General features: G+C 41.8%; 1 long non-coding RNA gene across 2 annotated transcripts in view; it reads left to right on the top strand.

The window, feature by feature from the left end:
- Window positions 1-17,430, top strand: part of LOC116285582 (uncharacterized) — an 85,657-nt gene that overhangs the window by 23,982 nt on the left and 44,245 nt on the right. The window contains exon 1 of one of the 2 annotated variants that reach the window (XR_012064112.1): window positions 11,652-11,778. The exons of the other annotated variant lie outside the window; for it this stretch is intronic. This is a non-coding gene — a long non-coding RNA (uncharacterized lncRNA). Of the gene's footprint in view, window positions 1-11,651; window positions 11,779-17,430 lie in introns of those variants that run through there. 2 annotated transcript variants of the gene reach the window in all.

Below are 17,430 nucleotides of genomic sequence, written 5' to 3'. Positions count from 1 at the left end.
AAATGTTTGATTATCACTTGTTTGTAATCATATCTTCCAGGCAGTAATTTTACAAGTTCATGTAAAATCCGCAAACATTCCTTCTTCGTTTTAGGTATTTCTATAGACATTACTTTCTCACTGCATTGCTGATGTGTGGGAAAAGTAGCTCCTCATCTTAGACATCTCGTTAAATCACGCCATCCTCCGTGAGGTGTTGAGATGTTGTTTGCTTGGAAAAGGGATTTTTAAAAAAACGTGTATAATTGACAATATCTTCCAGCTAAATCTGTGAAGTTCTAGTTCTAATTAAAAAAAAAAACTTTTCAAATCGTATCGCTCATTGGATTTTTATGCCTTTTGTATATTTTCCTTTCTCTCCAAGCCATAGACATTCTTTGGTCTTAAAGGATGCATGCAGTTCAGAAGCAGTTTTCTGGAGACAGTTTGCCATCTTCTCTCAATGCTCTGCCGACAAGCTAAAGGGAGCCTTACAGGGCAGATAGACATGTCTCCACGACAGACAACCAAAATATGCTGCCTTCAGAAAGATCTGCCTACCATTTGTAAAAATCTCAAAATACCTTCATAGGAGATGTCTTAAGAAATTTCATGGAAAGCAAAATTATGGAGAACCTGAAGAAAATTTATCTTATCATTAATAAATTTATAATTTTTGTAACTAATGTTCCTAGCATACAATTCTGCTTATTTCACTGAATGGATGTTTAAAAATGTAAGTTCTTTCTTCCTTTTTTTTCTCTTGGTATTTGACCAAATGCCACATAAAACCAAAAGCCTAAATGCATAAATCAAAATAAAGAGGGTTTTAACTTTCATTAAAAAGGTCTCTAACTCATAGATTTTCACAAATCCTTGATTCACACTGGCTTTTCTGGAAAATGTCTTCTTAATTAAAAAAGTTAACTAGTTCTTGGTGCCGTTGTTTCAGAGGGTAACCTCAATATATTTTAGGAGATAAATTGAATTTTTGATGAGCTCTGTGATTAGCATTAAAAACACTTAAAGATCTCCTGTATACTCTCAACCATGGTGAATTTGGACAGTTTACAGTCTAAAAATGATCTCTGGTATCTCTTCCAACAGCGGGCTCCTGTCATTTTACTGTTTCCCTCTTACTGTCCAATTACCTGAATGTCTATACGCTGAACACTGCCCTTGTCTGACTTGGCGATGTGATGGCTTTGTGTGGCTGTCAGATTGATTGCTTAGTTTGGGAATGAGCTGTTTCACCAGCACATGCCCTGCAGATCTCTCAGGACTAGCAAAAACTGCACATCTGAAGCCAAATATTAGTCTGTACCTCACATTCCTGTAATTCTGAGAGTACGTAGATTTTTTTTTCCTGAATAAAGCTAGACATTCAAAATGACAACAAAAATGTCTTAACTTCCCCCTACCTCTGTGAACAGCCATGGCCAAAGTCAAGATTTAAATTTCAAACTTAGTAATTGGAGAAATCACCTTCGAAAGCCAGAACCCACAAAGCATTAGTTGCAACAGTATCCTTCTACGACACACGTTAGAAAGAACATCACAGGCACGTTGGCAAAATTAGGAATTTTCTAGAAGAGCACATGAAAGAAATGTTCTTGCAGAACTAATACAGGACATGCCTTGAAAGTTGCTTTAACCAGCAATGAGGTATAGTTGTTGAAGTCTATGTTCAAGACACCGGAATTCTTGTTAATGCAAACTTAAACTGTTTCATTAAGTAAATGTACTTGAGGAAACCAAATATCTTTAAAAGCTGAAGTTCTGAGGACTTGGAAGATATTCTGGGACCCAGTCCCAGTTCTTTATAACAAAGAATGAAAAAAGCAAAGGTAAGAATGAAGATTTTGCTTCTTTCTCCTTCCTCTTAACCACTCCTGATTTGATAAAATAATTTCACTCAGATGGTCCGTCCTCAAGTTCAATATCCCAACCAGCCTTTATCTCTTCCAAATATAGTACTTTTAATCCCCTTTTGTCTGTCTCCTCCTTCAGGTTCAAAAACCAGTGACCTGCTGGGATCTTCTCCCTTTCCTGTTCCTCTTCTAAACTCTGTGGCCACTGGGCCCTTCCTCGGAAACGTTTCCTCTTTTCAATTATTTAAATGTTTTCACTCTCTTCACATCTAGATTTGACAGGTTAGAATTCAAATTAGTCTATTTACAATGTTGGTTTTTTTTTTTATGTTTTTCTCCCATTTTCCCTAGATCTTAAGAGTTTAGACTGTGCTGCTGGTAAGAGCAAATACAGACTCTGCCGGCAAATTAAAAAGAAACAAACAAACACCAACCTGACTGGTATGACCCTGGTCACAGCCCACAGTGACGGCGCCTCTTCCCCGCCTCTTGCCGTGGTCATCCCGCCACTTGGCCTTTGCTCTGCCTTTTCAGATTCCGTGTGTTTTCCATCCCAGTCGTGGACACGTCTGGGATGCTGCGTTGTTTCCCGGAAGAGCGCCCACGTGGCCCTTGTCCTGCTGGACGTTGTCTGCTGGCATGTCTAAGGCACAGCCTGTGAGTTTCCTGTGTTCTTACTGTGGCCTCGTGACCGCCGCTATATCCCAAGAATGGTTCACATTCCTGAGGCTGAAATATTGATTATCTTTTTTCAGACTGTCCGCCGTGTTCTTTTTGTTGTTGGTCGTGGTGGCACTTTGTTGTTGCCTTCAGGATTCTGGTGACTGCTCCTCAAGTGACCTTCATCCGTGAGACCGTGGTTGTTGTTCAGTTAGAAACCTCTCCCTTCTTCAAAGAGAGAGGATTGGTGTGTGATTTCAAATGCTGCTTCCTCTTTTGGCTTTAAAAAAAATCTTTATTTAGATATAATTTACATACCATAAAGTGCACCTGTTTTAAGTGTACAAGCCAATGAATTTTAGTATATCTACAGAGCTGTGTAACTTCCACTACAGTCTAACTTTAGAATATTTTGATCACCTCTGAAAGAAACTTGGTACCTTTTTCAGTCATTCCACTACTAGTTGGCATTCAACACACCAATGTTTTAGAATACTGAGAGCATTAGAACATCTCTATTCAAAGAATATGAAAAAGAATATATGTACGTACATGTGTGACTGAAACATTATGCTATACACTAGAAAGTGACACAACAGTGTAAGCTGAGTATACTTCAATTAAAAAATGAGTATCTCTATTCAATAGTGTGGCTATTATCGAGGGAAAGCTATTAATTAATTTTTAAGCCTTTTTAAATTGAAATATAGTTAATTTACAGTGTTGCATTAGTTTCAGGTGTACAGCAAAGCAATTTGGTTACACATATACATATATATATATTTTTCAGATTCTTTTCCATTCTAGATTACTAGGTATTGAATATAGTTCTCTGTGCTGTACAGTTGGACCTTGTTGTTTATCTGTTTTACATATAGTAATGTGTATATGTTAATCTCAAACTCCTAATTTATCCCTCCCCCCCCACCACCTCCTTTCCCATTTGGTAACCATCAGTTTGTTTTCTATGTCTATGAGTCTATTTCTGTTTTGTAAATAAGTTCATTTGTATCATTTTTTCCTGATTCCACATATAAGTGATGTCATATATTTGTCTTTCTCTGTCTGACTCACTCCACTTAGTATGATGATCTCCAGATCCATCCATGTTGCTGCAAATGACATTATTTCATTCTTTTTTATGGCTGGGTAGTATTCCATTGTATGTGAGATAGATATATCACATCTTCTTTATCCATTCATCTGTGGGTGGACATTTAGGTGGCTTCCATGTCGGCTTTTGTAAATAGTGCTGCTATGAACATTGGGGTGCATGTACCTTTTTGAATTAGAGTTCCCTCTGTATATAATGCCCAGGAGTGGGACTGCTGAATCATACGGCAACTCTATTTTTAGTTTTTTAAGGAACTTCCATACTGTTTTCCATAGTTGCTGCACCAGTTTACATTCCTACCAACAATGTAGGACGGTTCCTTATATTAACTAATTTTTGATGGATTTTTAATCTATTATAAATTTTCTCATCACTCGCTAATGCTTAAAGCTACCTTTTATAGGCACTCCAGTTTAAAAACTCTGTTTGTGTTTTGATGCCTCAAACTCCAGTGTGTAAGAACATTTGGCTCTTGTGCAACAGCAGATCATTTCTTTTTTTAATGAGAAACTGTGTCAACAGGACAACTAATTCAACCATCTTGGTTGAATTAATGAGTCAATTTAGTTTTTACAACACTGTTAAAAATGATTATTTGATCAAGAACATTTGCCATTTTATTCAAGTTTGTCAAATAATTTGAGTGTGTGGACATAGTCTTATATCTGCACAAATTAGTTTAAAAATCGGTAGCAAAGAAATAGGATCGAATGCAAAAAGAGTTTCAGGGGAGCGCCGCTCTGGAATCTAGCGACGTGTCTAGCTCCAAAGCTCCACATGCTTCTTAAAAATTGACGAGAGAAATTTAAATTATTTTATTAAACAGATGTGCCTGGTGTAGTGAGTAAAGACAACACTGATTTATAGAAGGCAAATCAGGAGCTGCAGTTACTGTAGGTCCCTTAGGTACTTGTGACTACTTCTGGTATTTGGAAACCATTAGTCAGGCTGACCTTTTGATATTTCCTTATTTTTAATGATTTCTTCATGGTTCTACGTATAACCTATCAATTTTACCTTCTACATATTTCTTGAATCTATTTATAGCATCTCCCAGCTCAAGAACTTGATCTCTCTCTTGAATTTTCGCGGACAAGCCTAACGTGTACCTGCTCCCACCCTCATGCCCCTCCCCTCTACCCCCATCCCCAAGCCTGTCTCTGCACACTGCAGCCAGAGTGGCCCCTCAAGACCAAATCCACCCATGTTGGCCCCCTTTGCCGAGCCTCTATCCCGGGGAGAGCAGAGGGCAAGGCTCTTCCACAGCAGACAAGACTGCGCTCCCACGCTCTGCTCAGCCTCCTTAGCTGCCCATCTCTCCGCACATTCCATGCTCTAATAAGGTTTCCCTGCTGGGGGTTTTCTACACACAGCCTGGTGTTTCATGCTTCTCTTCATGCCCTTCTTTCTACCTGCAGTGTTTGCCCTTCCATCCTATAGAGTAGGTCCTTGTTGTTTAGCTATTTTATATATAGTAGTGTGTGTTTGCAAATCCCAAACTCCTAATTTATCACTGCCTCTCCCCCCGCCATTTCCTCTTTGTAACCATAAGTTTGTTTTCCATGTCTGTGAGTCTGTTTCCAGTTTGTAAATAAGTTCATTTGGATTTATTTTGAAAGACAGTTCAGCTGTCATCTTTTTCGGAAAGCATTTCTTTGACCACAGATTAGATGAAGGGACCCTCCTCTGTGCTCTCTTAAGACCCCTTGCCTACCTCCATCATTCCACTCATTTTATCATTTTTTGAAACAATTTGGTACCTGTCCCCCACTGGGGTGGAAATTCCTCGATGGTGGGAGCATGTTTTAATCATCTCTCTATTCCCAGTGTTCAGCAGGTAGTATGTACCTTATAAAGGTTTGCTGGCCTGAAGTGATTTTTGTTGAATAAATGACTAAATTTCTTGGTTAACGGGTCACTTCTGCTTGTTTGGTGCCTTCTTTCTAAACGTGTTCATCTCAGTATTGTCACTCTAATTTACAACCAGTGTTTTTCTAGAAATGTATGGGGGCAAAACACTTTTTCATATTATCTTTGGGAATGGATCAAGCCTGATCTTAGGATGAAAAATGTAAAGCTTCTCAAACACTATGCTATATTAACTCTTCGTATGTTTGCATTATTTGTTTATCAGACTTTTTGAAACTGAAAGTTAGATTTAAAATATTAAGTATTGTTATTGCTACTGTCTTCTTTCATCAGGTACTTATTATATGTCAGCTTCTGTTAAAGCCTCTTCACAGTATGTTTATTATCCTTAGATATTCTAACAACAAATGCAGCAGAAATTATCGTTCCCATTTTACATCCTGGGAGACTGGGTCTCAGAGAGGTTAAGTAAGTAGCCCAAAGTCACACAGCTGTAAGTTGTACAGCTAGGAGTCAGAACCGGAGGAGTTAGCTCCAAAGTCTGTGTCTTTTTCACTTAGTCTCAGTGGCTCTTGGAAAGGCACTTTCTGGAAGAATGAGCCACAAAGTTGGTAAATTATGGTAATAAGAAGGTAGAGAGCAGGCAGCAGTCAGACCCCACGTGGAGGGGGTAAGCATTGAAGTAACAGATCGTGACCAAAGTTGAGCTGATGTCCCTGTGGGGAGAAAGGCAGGCCTCTCACATCTGTGCTGAGGACATGGAAAGGGAGGAGAGGGTCTGGCAAAGACATAGCATGTCCAAGCTCCCATTTTCGAGTGACGTCCTTGGTAGGAAATGCTTTGGCACTTACTATTAATCACATGAACTAGGAGAACTGTGAATGAAGGACTCCTTCCCCTGCTCCTAAGTTCCCTTCTTTCTTCCTCTTAGATTTTAGAAAGAAATGAAAAAGAGGAACAAGAAATTAATGTACAAAGAGAAAAGTATGTGTAAATTGGTAAAGAAATAAAGCGATAGGGTTAAGAAATAAATATAACAGAACTGGGATTGGTCACCAGCTAGTTTTCTATGCAAACATCAGACCCTCAGAGAAATTTCTTTCTTTCTTTTGGGAGCTGAAATTATATGTGCCACAGATTATTTTTCAAGAAAATCCATTTGGCTTGATTTTAACTTCAATATTTACAAGACCTGCAATCATCATTCTTTTTCACACTTTATGATTCTTTTGAGGTCCAACTGGCTCAGCATTTGACCAAATTATTGAAACAGAAATGAAAAGACCTGGATTTCTTCCAAATGGTGAAAACATAGCTTTATAATTTTGTTACTGTGTAGAGGTGACAGAATGCTCCTTTATAATTTTGTCTGCAAACTGAGCATGGGCATTCAGTTTCAAAGTGAACATCATTTGTGAAAGGTGTTACATCACTTGCTTCTAGAATTTTCACAATAGATCAGTTTCTTCTCTCTTCTTGGTATTAGTGAAAACTTTCTGGTAGGTGAGCTTCTTCACAATAAGAAGGCAGATTTGAATTAACAGTCTTTGAAATTGAAAAAATGGCAAGTGTATTAATAAATTATGTGATAGGAGGCTGTGCAGAAACCATTGGCATTGTCGTGGATTAAAATTTAAAATAAGACTTAATTTTCATATATAGGTTTGCATAATATTCATTCTTATACATTAGACTCAATCATGTGCCTTTGCTTTTAGCTACATATCTATAAAAATAGTACATTTAAAAATAGTTTACCTTAAAATGAGACAAAATTTTAAAAAATTCGACGCAGAGGGAAATTGAACAATGGGGAGAATGAACTTCCTTTGACCTGGGATAAATGAAAAAGTGATTTCAACCAAAAATAACGTTTTCTCCCTGCAGAGCAGGAGGGTAATATATGGAGATACCTTTGCAGCATCCAGACGTGTGATTTCAGGATGCTGCCAGATGTTATATGTGCTCCAGGAGACCTCACAGGATTGGGTAGGAAGCATAGAATTTGCAGCCTGAAACACACGCGAGGAGGACCGTGGGCGGATAAAGAAACATTACTGCCTAACCCCGGGCACCGAGGGCTTCCGGGGGAGGGGCTCAGGCGCACCCAGGAGCCTGCCCTGATTTACCCCCGTCAAACAGATGGCAAGGTTGGTTGAAGTGGGGAGAACCTGATCCCAGTCTTACTCCTAATCTCTTTCCTCGTCCTCTTCCCCTGAGATGTGGGAGGAAAGGGCACGTAAGGAGACTTCACATTATGCAGCGTTCGCTTCAATTTAGATTCCAGGCCATAATGACGTGACTGCAGTGGTTGGACCTACCTTTTGTGCATGTTCTCTGTGTTAGCCTTTGCTACAAATGGCAAGGGGGAGGGGAGATAGCTCAGTGGTAGAGCAGGTGATTATCATGCACAAGGTCCTGGGTTCAGTCCCCAGTACCTCCATTAAAAAAATATAAATTGTTACAAATGGGCTGATTTGTTCATTTATTTCCTCATTTCTTGTTTCCTTCCTTCACTTAGCTATCAGGCATTAATTGCATTATCATTTTGCTAAAAGGTGAAATAAGGCAGGGGCACAGTTCACAAAGAACCTGTGAATGGGTGTTAATACCAACTGTTCATGGAATTCAGTCCAGTGGGGGTATGGTCGTTACATTAGTAAATTGAATACATAACTTGACCACTGCACATCATGATGGCTGCTGTAAAAGGAATGAACAGGAGGGTACAATGACAGAGAACATTGCTGGGGAGAAAACTACTTAGGGTGGTGAGGGACAGCTTCTGTGAGGAGGGGACTTGGAGGCTCAAACTGAAGATGAAGAAGCACCAGCCCTGTGAAGAGCAGGAATAGCATGTGCAAAGGCCCTGCGGTTTGCACTCCTTGAGGTGAAAAGGAGCGTGGTATTTTCAAGGCACCAAAGGAAAAGTATTTTCTTCCACAACTGCCACTTTTGTGAGTAAGGGAGAGAGTGACATAAACTGGAGGAGGGTAGGTACAGGCCAGGTTATGCAGTCTTTTAAGGCAAACAAGGAAATTAAAATTTTTTTTAATGGAATTCAGAGCCATCAAAAGGACTTAGGCAGGGGAGAATTACAAACTTGTTTATGTTTCATTAAGAATACTGGGGCAGCCTGTGACGAACAGGTGGAGGTGGGCAGGAGAGGAAACAAGGAAAGCTGTAAAGAGGCTTCTGTGCTGGTCTGGGTGAAAGGGGAGTGGCTGGCATCCAGTGGTGACAGGTGAGCGGACGGGGGTGGGGCAGGTGGACAGGTAGGGTCCTCAGGGCTGCATGTGGGAGATCGTCCCTGTGGCTCTGGGAACACAAGTTTGAAAATCACTAATCCCTATGGTGGAAAAAGGAGTTTGGCTGACCTTTTTAGACATGTCAAAATAGCTTGACTAGACTGACCAGATTCCCACGTGGTTGGACCTACACTTCTTCTACAGCTAAGATTCTAGTTTGTTGTAGTTGAAAGTTACAAGACAGGTTTTGATGGTGTAAGTATATTTATTGAGGTCTATAAAACACTGTTTACCACACATGGTTTCTTTCAAATGTTCTTTGCAGGGAAGCATTGCTAAATCCTTGACTTTCAGTCTTATGATTGAAATCTCATGATTGAAAGTCAAGATTGAGGGGGAAGCATCAACAAGGGATGATCAGGAGGAAGAAAGAGCAAAGATGAATTGAGCCAGTGATTTAATGGCACACACACAAAATCAGACTAAGTCACACTGCTGTGCTCAGTCTCAGTTTTTTAAAACGATACCCCTTCTTTCAGCGAACAGCGTTTGGAAGGTTAAGACAATGGTTTTGTGCTTTGCACGCCTTAGGCGGGCTGTGCTCCTGTATTTTATTTTGCGGCAGTAACACATGCCCTGACGGAGCTCCGGCTTGATTATTGTAATTCCCTTTTAGTAGGACTTCCTGCAGGGCACCGCTGTCACTCGCTGCTCACGCAGGGGCAGCAGCACATCTGCCAGCTGATTTGAGACGGGCAATCCTGTTACCCAGGCCTGGGTGACTTCATTGGCGTGGGCCACCGAGGACTCCAGCAATGCTTCTTTGTTTCTCGCTCTCTTTCACTCTTTTTTTTTTTTTTTAAAGGATGAAAATTACATTCCTCTGTCTCCACGCCTATCTATTTTCACAATCATTTATCTTCTCTTGGGGAGAATTGTGTGACATTTTACCGACGCTCAAGTCACATGTCATTTTAGGCTAAAGGTATCCATGCTGTTTGTAACATGAATGACAAGGGAAAAAAAAAAACCTATGGGGTAGGATTATGAGGCACTGTTTTAATAGATTTTATTTCTACTGAATCAGAGAGGTGTATGTCCCATGGAAGGATGAAGAGCTACTTCTGTTCTATTCTGTTCTATTCATTCCCTTCCAATCCATTCTACTCACCAATCCTGAAGCCTGGCAGCCCCTGGAAGAGAGAGCCAACTGCTTCTGACTTTGCAGCTTTGTCTGTGGTTGGTAATGTAGCTTTTGACCCACATGGTTAGTAAATGCTGGAAAAGCTGTGGGTGCACAGGTCAAGTTGGGAATCACGACACTGTGGGCTTCTCTGGACTGCCAGGTGCCTCTGTTTATTGTCCGATGAGCATGCTAGCTTAAGGTTGTTCAGAATGGTGGGGAATTGGACCGTCAGTTTGTGTGCACAGCTCTGGGCTCCTGCCCAGAGGGGAAATGGAAAACAAGGCACACAGGTAGGGAACACGCATCCTGCATTTGAGGCCAGATGGGCGTTGGTCTTCCTTCATTCCTTCCTTCCTTCCTTCCAACAAATAGTCAAAGCAGACGGACACACAGACATTCTTTTCTAATTGGTGTAAAGACCAGCTTAGGGGTTATGTGACTATAGTAAATGAATCAAATTCCATGAGAAAGCTGTTCACTTTAATACTGTTTTGTCTTTTAAAACGTAGAGTACTGTATCTGAAGACTGATTTTCTACAAATACAGCACGTAAGAGATGAAAGCATACTTCATCAGAGTGAGGGCTAAGAAAAGCCAGAGAAGAAGGGATCTAACCAACAGGCATGTTAATAGCTGGATGGTCCTGCTGAGATCACAGAGCGGTCTGTAGAAAGCAGTCGGATGGCTATAATTAGTCCTGGATGCAAAGGGTTAAAGCGAAGAAGTCTTCTTTTATACCGCAGGGAAAGCCATCCTTGCTGTGAAATACCGCTTGTGCTGAAGCAAAGTGTCAGTCTCAGGCTGAAGGCTGGAGAACCTAATTTTTGTAACACTTCTCAACCAAGGAGTACTGAGGCTCTCGAGATGGTGTGAATGTTCATGGCTGCCCTTGGCTTTACACACTTGCAATGGTATATTGCTGGGCTCTGGTAAATGATAGAATTGGTTACTGGCTTTCAGTTTAAATTTGGAATCTCTAAGCCAAAAGTGGGACCCTTTTTCTACTGTTCATTATAAAATAAAAAAGGTTTTCAGGGAAGCCACCTCCTTTGTAAGAACCTAAGGGGCAGGGAGCCCATCAGAGAAGGTATTGTGTCTTGTGGATGAAGAGTAGGTAACAATAGGATGCTACTTTATGGCATTTTAAAAAACACTTAGTGTAACAGCGAAGAACAAATCTGACCCCATATTAGATCTGTTCCTTTAGCTCTAACCCTCTGCTCTGTTTCCTGTGCTTGGTCATGCTGGTTCTGCACCTTTTGTAAAAGAATGTTGCCTAGAGCCTGAAATACACAGGGTAGCCATTCTCAAGGCTCTGACCTTTAAGGCTATAACACTTTTCCATCATATAGAGATAAAAAGTTGCAGAACAGAGAATAACATAACAATGGATTTCAACACCAGGAAGTTTGCAGCAACCAACCACATCCCCTCCCCTTTTTAGTATAAAAGGAGCCTGAATTCTGTTTTGGGGAAGATGGTTCCCTGGGACATTAGTTCCTCATCTTCTCAATCTGCTGGCTTTTCAAATAAAGTCATTATTCCTTGCCCTAATACTTTGTCTCCCAATTTATTGGCCTGTTGTGCCAATTGATGAGCAGAACAAGTTTGGACTCGGTAACACAAGGTGTAATTCCCTATGATTTATACTTGGAAGTAACAAATTAAATATTTTGAGTGCATATCCTTGAATCAGTCACTTTGTGTATTCTAATACGGGTGTGAAAAAAGAGTTGTGCTGTGTTCCAGCCTGTGGCTTCTGCAGGACGGGTCCACGGGGGAGTCTGACAGACACTGATGTATCTGAAGGAGACATTTTCTAAAGCCAGTTGTGAAGGTAGAAAACAGAAAGTAAGTAATGGTAGGATGTGAGGAAAATGCTTTCTCTTTGTAATCTGGAAAGGAGATGCCAGGGAAGATATGGGAACAAGGCTTGGAAAGAAGGAGGGGGAGCCAAGAGGCAGCCAGAATGAGTTTTCAAATTGTTTGGTTAACATGCTCCCTGCTTTTTTATAAGAACACTTCTGAGGATCCCTGAGGGGACCCCCTAAAGGGAATTTATGTGTATCACATTAAAATATACCTATAAAATCGCCTTCCAACTTGTGGTATCCTAGGTGGGTCAAATCCACAAGACTTTTCAAGTGATTGGTTTAACCTCATAGAAATAGAGACTCATAGGGAATTTGGGTTTTGAGATTTAATGAGTATTTTAATAAATGTGTGTGATTAACTTTATTTCTTTCAGAAGTTATAGAAAGTGTGTATGTGGTATTTTCTTTTAGGGAAATGGCCAAAAACTTTATTGAACAATACAGTACAAGATGGCTCCTACCTTCCTGTGACCAAGGGCACCTCACTTCACTTCTCTGATGCTCAGTTACTTTGTTCATAAAATGAGAGAACTGATGGAGGTTCTTGGGTTTGTTTAGTTACTTATAAAAGACATGATGCTGCTTGTGTGTAAATACTTTTTTAATGTACAAGGACTGTTGCTTATCTTTTTCACTGACCACTGTGAGGTGGATGCTTACCTGGAGGAGCGGAGTAGGAGTGTGGAGCAGGGACGGGGGTGCCGCTGACACAGGAGAGGGCGTGTTGCATGGACTGACGGTGGTGTACCATGTGGTGAGCAGTGCACCCGTGGCCCCCAAATTAAAGCAAAACAGAGAGAGCTGGACAGGCAGGCAGTTCCTAATCTGTTTCATCTCATCAGCTAGCAATATTTCAAAAACGATGTTTGGGGATTGACATATCATATTTTGTAAGGACATTAGAAAATCTAGTATGATGTATGACCTTCATTTTATCAATAAATGACATTCACATCTGTAAGATATAGGAAGTGTATATTATCAAAAAAAAAAAAACACAGAAAACCCAGTTCTTTAAATTCGACAAATTTATCTTTCAGAAAACTCATGCTGGGGTCTTTCTTTTTCTCATTTTCCCTTGGACTGGTAAAAAATGCCACCTTAATGGTTGCAGGTCCTAGGACTGGCATTTAGAAACCAGTGAGTCCTTTCTAGAATTCATTCTAAAATTCCTGTTTGTATTTTCTGGGAGAGAGAACTATGTAATGAGTGCTTTCCTAGGCTTGTCTAAAATCCTGGAGTCTAGTGTTTAGCGGTGCTCGGGGTTCAGGGACTGGAAGGGAAGAGCAACTCTTTGTCTGCCGCCTTCTTGGGGGACCAGCAAGCTGCTCTGTGTCGGGGGCGGGGGTGCAGGAGCACACATGCCTGTGGAAACAGTGGGGAGCGCTGAGATAGAACCTCTGTCCCCCTGCTGAGATGATCATCTTTAGATGGGGTTTTACAATTAGAATGGTATGAATAACATAAATAAGCTGATGGTGATTTACCTTGCTTTTTTATTTCATTTCCTGGAGTTTTATGACATGAGTTTTGTGAACATCTCCTTGCTCAGTCGGCGGGTAGTCCACCCATCTAAAATTATTTGTAGATTGTCTCAGAAAATAATTTTTCCCTAAGGAAGTCCAGCACTAGCATCGCCCTGATTTGATTGTTAAACAATTCTGCGTATTTTTCTGCCGCCTTTTGGCCACATGCAGCCGCGCTGAGGGTGCTCCTAGCACTGCAGGGGTGCTGCCCTGCCACGAAGTCTGCACGTGCTGGGAAAGCCCGCTCTCTGCAGACTCAGTTTCCCCTCTGTGTTGGGAGGATGATAACGAGACGGTCATCTCCTGGAGGCAGAGATAAGAGCGTCCTTTGCCTTGTCTTGACTCCCTGATGTAACTGGGTCACCATCAACGTGTGTTTAGACCCAGAGCTTCCCGCTACCTGAAGCCACAATTTCTCCTTGCAAAGTTGCAGGGCGCATAGGAGCAAATAATCCACGTCTCTTAAGAGGAAACAAGAAGGCGCCTTGGATTACTTCTGTTAGTGCGCGGGGTCCTCTGAGCGTTGGCATTTTTCTGATTAGCCTGTCTGGCAGGCAGGAGGCCAAACTGAGCCTTGGCCCAGAGGCACACCGGGGTGGGGAGCGGGTGAGTAAGGGACCTGGCCCCCTCCTTGTTTAGAGTCACACAGGGACTTGCAAAGACATCCCTCTGATGTTTACACAGGGTTGCTCTTTCCCTGAAAGACGGATGCTAAATTCATTCATCTCTAACTGTTGTTTGTAACTGAACGTACTGTCTTTTTATCTTTTCAGTTCTTCTAATGAAGTAGCTTTGAAAACTAGCCTCTCTGTTTTGTGAAGACAGGGCCCTTTAACGGGGGAGAAACAAAGGAAGGGGGCTGTAGCAGGTTGAAAAGGTAGCAGCCTGGAAAGCCACGTGTGCGGGACTGCGCAGCGGGACTTCCGGTCCTGCTCCCCTTCCTTCGAAGGCAACGCGCAGGCGCGGCCTCGCGGAGCCGGAACTCCGCCCGCGAACCACCTTCGTCTTCCGGTTTTGCGGGTCTCAGTCAATGAAACCAGACTTCCAACGCTCCACGGTGAAAATTTTAACTTATTAAAAAAGTTGATCAATGCTCTTGAGTTTTCACATTCAATCCTAGGTGAGGAAGGATTTTCCCTTAACTTCTCTTCAGAATGACTTAACCCAGGCCCCCAGAGCTTCCTGCGTGGCCCTCCTCGCTTGCTTCTTTGAACTCAGCCTCTCAGCCCTTCCGGGCCGTTCTGTGTGCTTGTTCTGGGGCTCGTCTTTCCTCCACCCCACCCGCATCCTCGCCTTCCTAGTCTTAACCAGTGCGCGGTGCCTGGAGTCTCAGCTCTGCTGCTGGAGCTTCTCCCGGACTCATCCGCTCCACGTGCATCTATTGAGCACCGACATGCGTCAGGCGTGGTGCGGGGACCTGGACGGAGGAAAGAGATACATGCCTCCCTTTGAGGAGCTTTGGCTCTTGCTGTGGAGGGATTCATTAAGTGCAGGGGAAGTTCTGGACTCAGGCAAGGCATTGCAAAGGCGGGGACCTTGGAACGCTGGTCTGGAGGGAGTGGAAGTCATCGGACAAAAGGGAGTCCCAAGGAAAAGGAAGTGTGTGAAGAGAGATGAAAGGGCAGTGACCTGAGAGGCGGCGTGAATTCAGAAGTTAGCTCCGGATGACTGGAGGGTGGGTGTTGGCCAGTGTGGCTGCAAGTAAGACTTGACAGGCAGGGAGGCGGCACGGGCTGCAGCCTGGCCCCTCTCTGTGTCATCTCTCCCCAGCACAGCCTGAACTCTGACCGGGCTCTTCCTGTGCCTTTTCCCGCCCGGACCCTCACTCACGTGCCCTCCTCACTTGGGACATAGCATTTCCCCAGATCTTTCTTTTAATAAAGTGCAATTATTGTGCCATGTGCTCTACAGAGACTTCCTGGTCTTCTTGGGCCCTCTTTACAGATTCTTCTTTTTCTAAACTTTTTTTTTTTTTGTGGTCAACATCAGTAACATAAAATTCACCACTTTAACCATTTTTAAGTGTACAGTGTAGCATTTAGTACATTCACATTGTGGTGCAACCATCACCACCATTCATCTCCAGAACTTTTTCATCTTTTCCCAGTTGCAACTCTCTACCCTTTGAACACTGACTCCCTATACCCCATCCCTCCAGTCCCTGGAAGCCAACATGTTACTTTCTGTCTCCATAAATTTGACCATTCTAGATGCCTCATGCAAGTGAAATCATACAGTGTTTGCCCTTTTGTGACTGGCTTCTTTCATGTAGCATAATGTGTTCGAGTTTCACCCATGTTGTAGCCTGTGTCAGACCTTCCTTCCTTTTTAAGACTGAGTCTTACTCCATTGTACATACGTACCATCTTTTGTTTATCTGTTCATCCATCACTGGACAGTTGAGTTCCTTCCAACTTTTGGCTGTTGTGAATAATGCTGGTATTAACATGGGTATATAATGTTTGAGTCTCTTCTGTGTTCACTTCTTTGAGAATGTTTCTCTACTTTAAAAAATTATTTTAGTCTATGTTACACAATTTGTTATGAAATAATTTTTTTTGGTCTCGTTTATTACTGATCTTATTTTATTGTCCTTTCAATACCTACTAAGTGGTATGGAATGGGCACTTTGTGTATGGAAACAACCAGAGCCACTCACATTTATCGAGCACTTCGGACGTACCAGACACTCTTCTGCATATTTTACATGTGCTGACACATTTAATCCTCAGAATAACTTCAGGAGAAGAACACCCATAATACCCATTTTACAGACTGAAGAAATGGAGGCGCCAAGTAGTTATGTAACTTACCCCAGGGCAGATAGCAAGTAAGAGGTACATGTTACTGACTCTCAGAGTGACTCAGATAGTAGACAGTATCATCTTCATTTATTCAGATGAGAAAATTACTGTTCTGTGAATTTAAGTGTCATACCTAATACCACACAATTAAGAAGCAGCAGAGGTCAATTTACAAGCCTGGTTTACTTGACTCCGGTTCCCATGCTCTTTCCACTGCAGTGTTTTTATTTTATTTTATTTTACTTTATTTTATTTTATTCTATTTTATTATTTATCTTATTTTAAAACCAGATTGCACATTCTCGAGAGAAGAAAACACCCTGATTACTGCACATTTCTAAGAATGTAGTCAGTGATCACTAAATATTTGATTTCTCATCATTAGTTTAATGAGTGGATGAATGCACAGGATTTAAGACAAGGACATAGTAATTTTGAGTGGAGACTGGAGGAATTTGCAGACAGGGGAAAGGGAACAAATCATTTAAAACAATACTTTTAGCAAAGAAATTAGATCTCAATAACCATTGTTTTCCTGAATCTGTAAGTGGGTTACGTGGGATGCAATGTTCCGCATGCTGCAGTCCACGGGAAAAAAAAAGTCACTGATGGTTCACAGAGTTACACTGCTCTCATGAATTATTAACATTTGCTAGTGAGGTGAGAAGCCCCAAACTCCCTGCAGGCTGCTGTTTGTGTGAAGAGGGGAGAGCTTGGGGGAAGCCAGGCTGGGAGGGGGCGGCTGCCAGGGAGAGTCAGGAGAGGATGGATGGCCCCAGTGGGAGGAGGGCACACGTGAATTGAGAAGTAGGATCCATCCATTATATAAAAATAAACAATAAGCAACTTTGGAATCATGGTGCTGTATTTCCTTCTGGGATTCGAATGACTACACAAACCACTTGAGCTTCGTTTTTATGGTTTATGAAGCTCAAGGGAATTATATGCTCGTAATTTATAGTTGCTGGTTCCACGTAGTGTTTATGGCTCCGTATGTTCCGTGTGATGATACCGTGTTCATGCCTGTACACAGGGTTTAATTAATGACCTAGAGATTATCCTTGGCCTGGCTTATTGATGTCTCTGTGTTGGAAAACATGCTCACATGCTGAAAAGTAAGAGCAGTTCAGGGCCAAGAGCAGTAGCCCTGGAATCTGGAGTGAAATTTCACACCAGTCCGTGGCTACACAAGCCGCAGCTTCAGTCTCTGGGATTCTGCATGTGTTGGCCACCGTTCCAGCTCATGCTCTAAGCTTCTACAATAAGTGAAGCAATTAAATGTTAAATTAGATTCTGAGT

This window comes from Vicugna pacos, chromosome 25 (genome assembly GCF_048564905.1).
Source record: "Vicugna pacos chromosome 25, VicPac4, whole genome shotgun sequence".
NCBI lineage: Eukaryota > Metazoa > Chordata > Mammalia > Artiodactyla > Camelidae > Vicugna > Vicugna pacos.
Note: the sequence above shows the minus strand (reverse complement) of the source record. Positions and strands in the feature narration are given on the sequence as shown.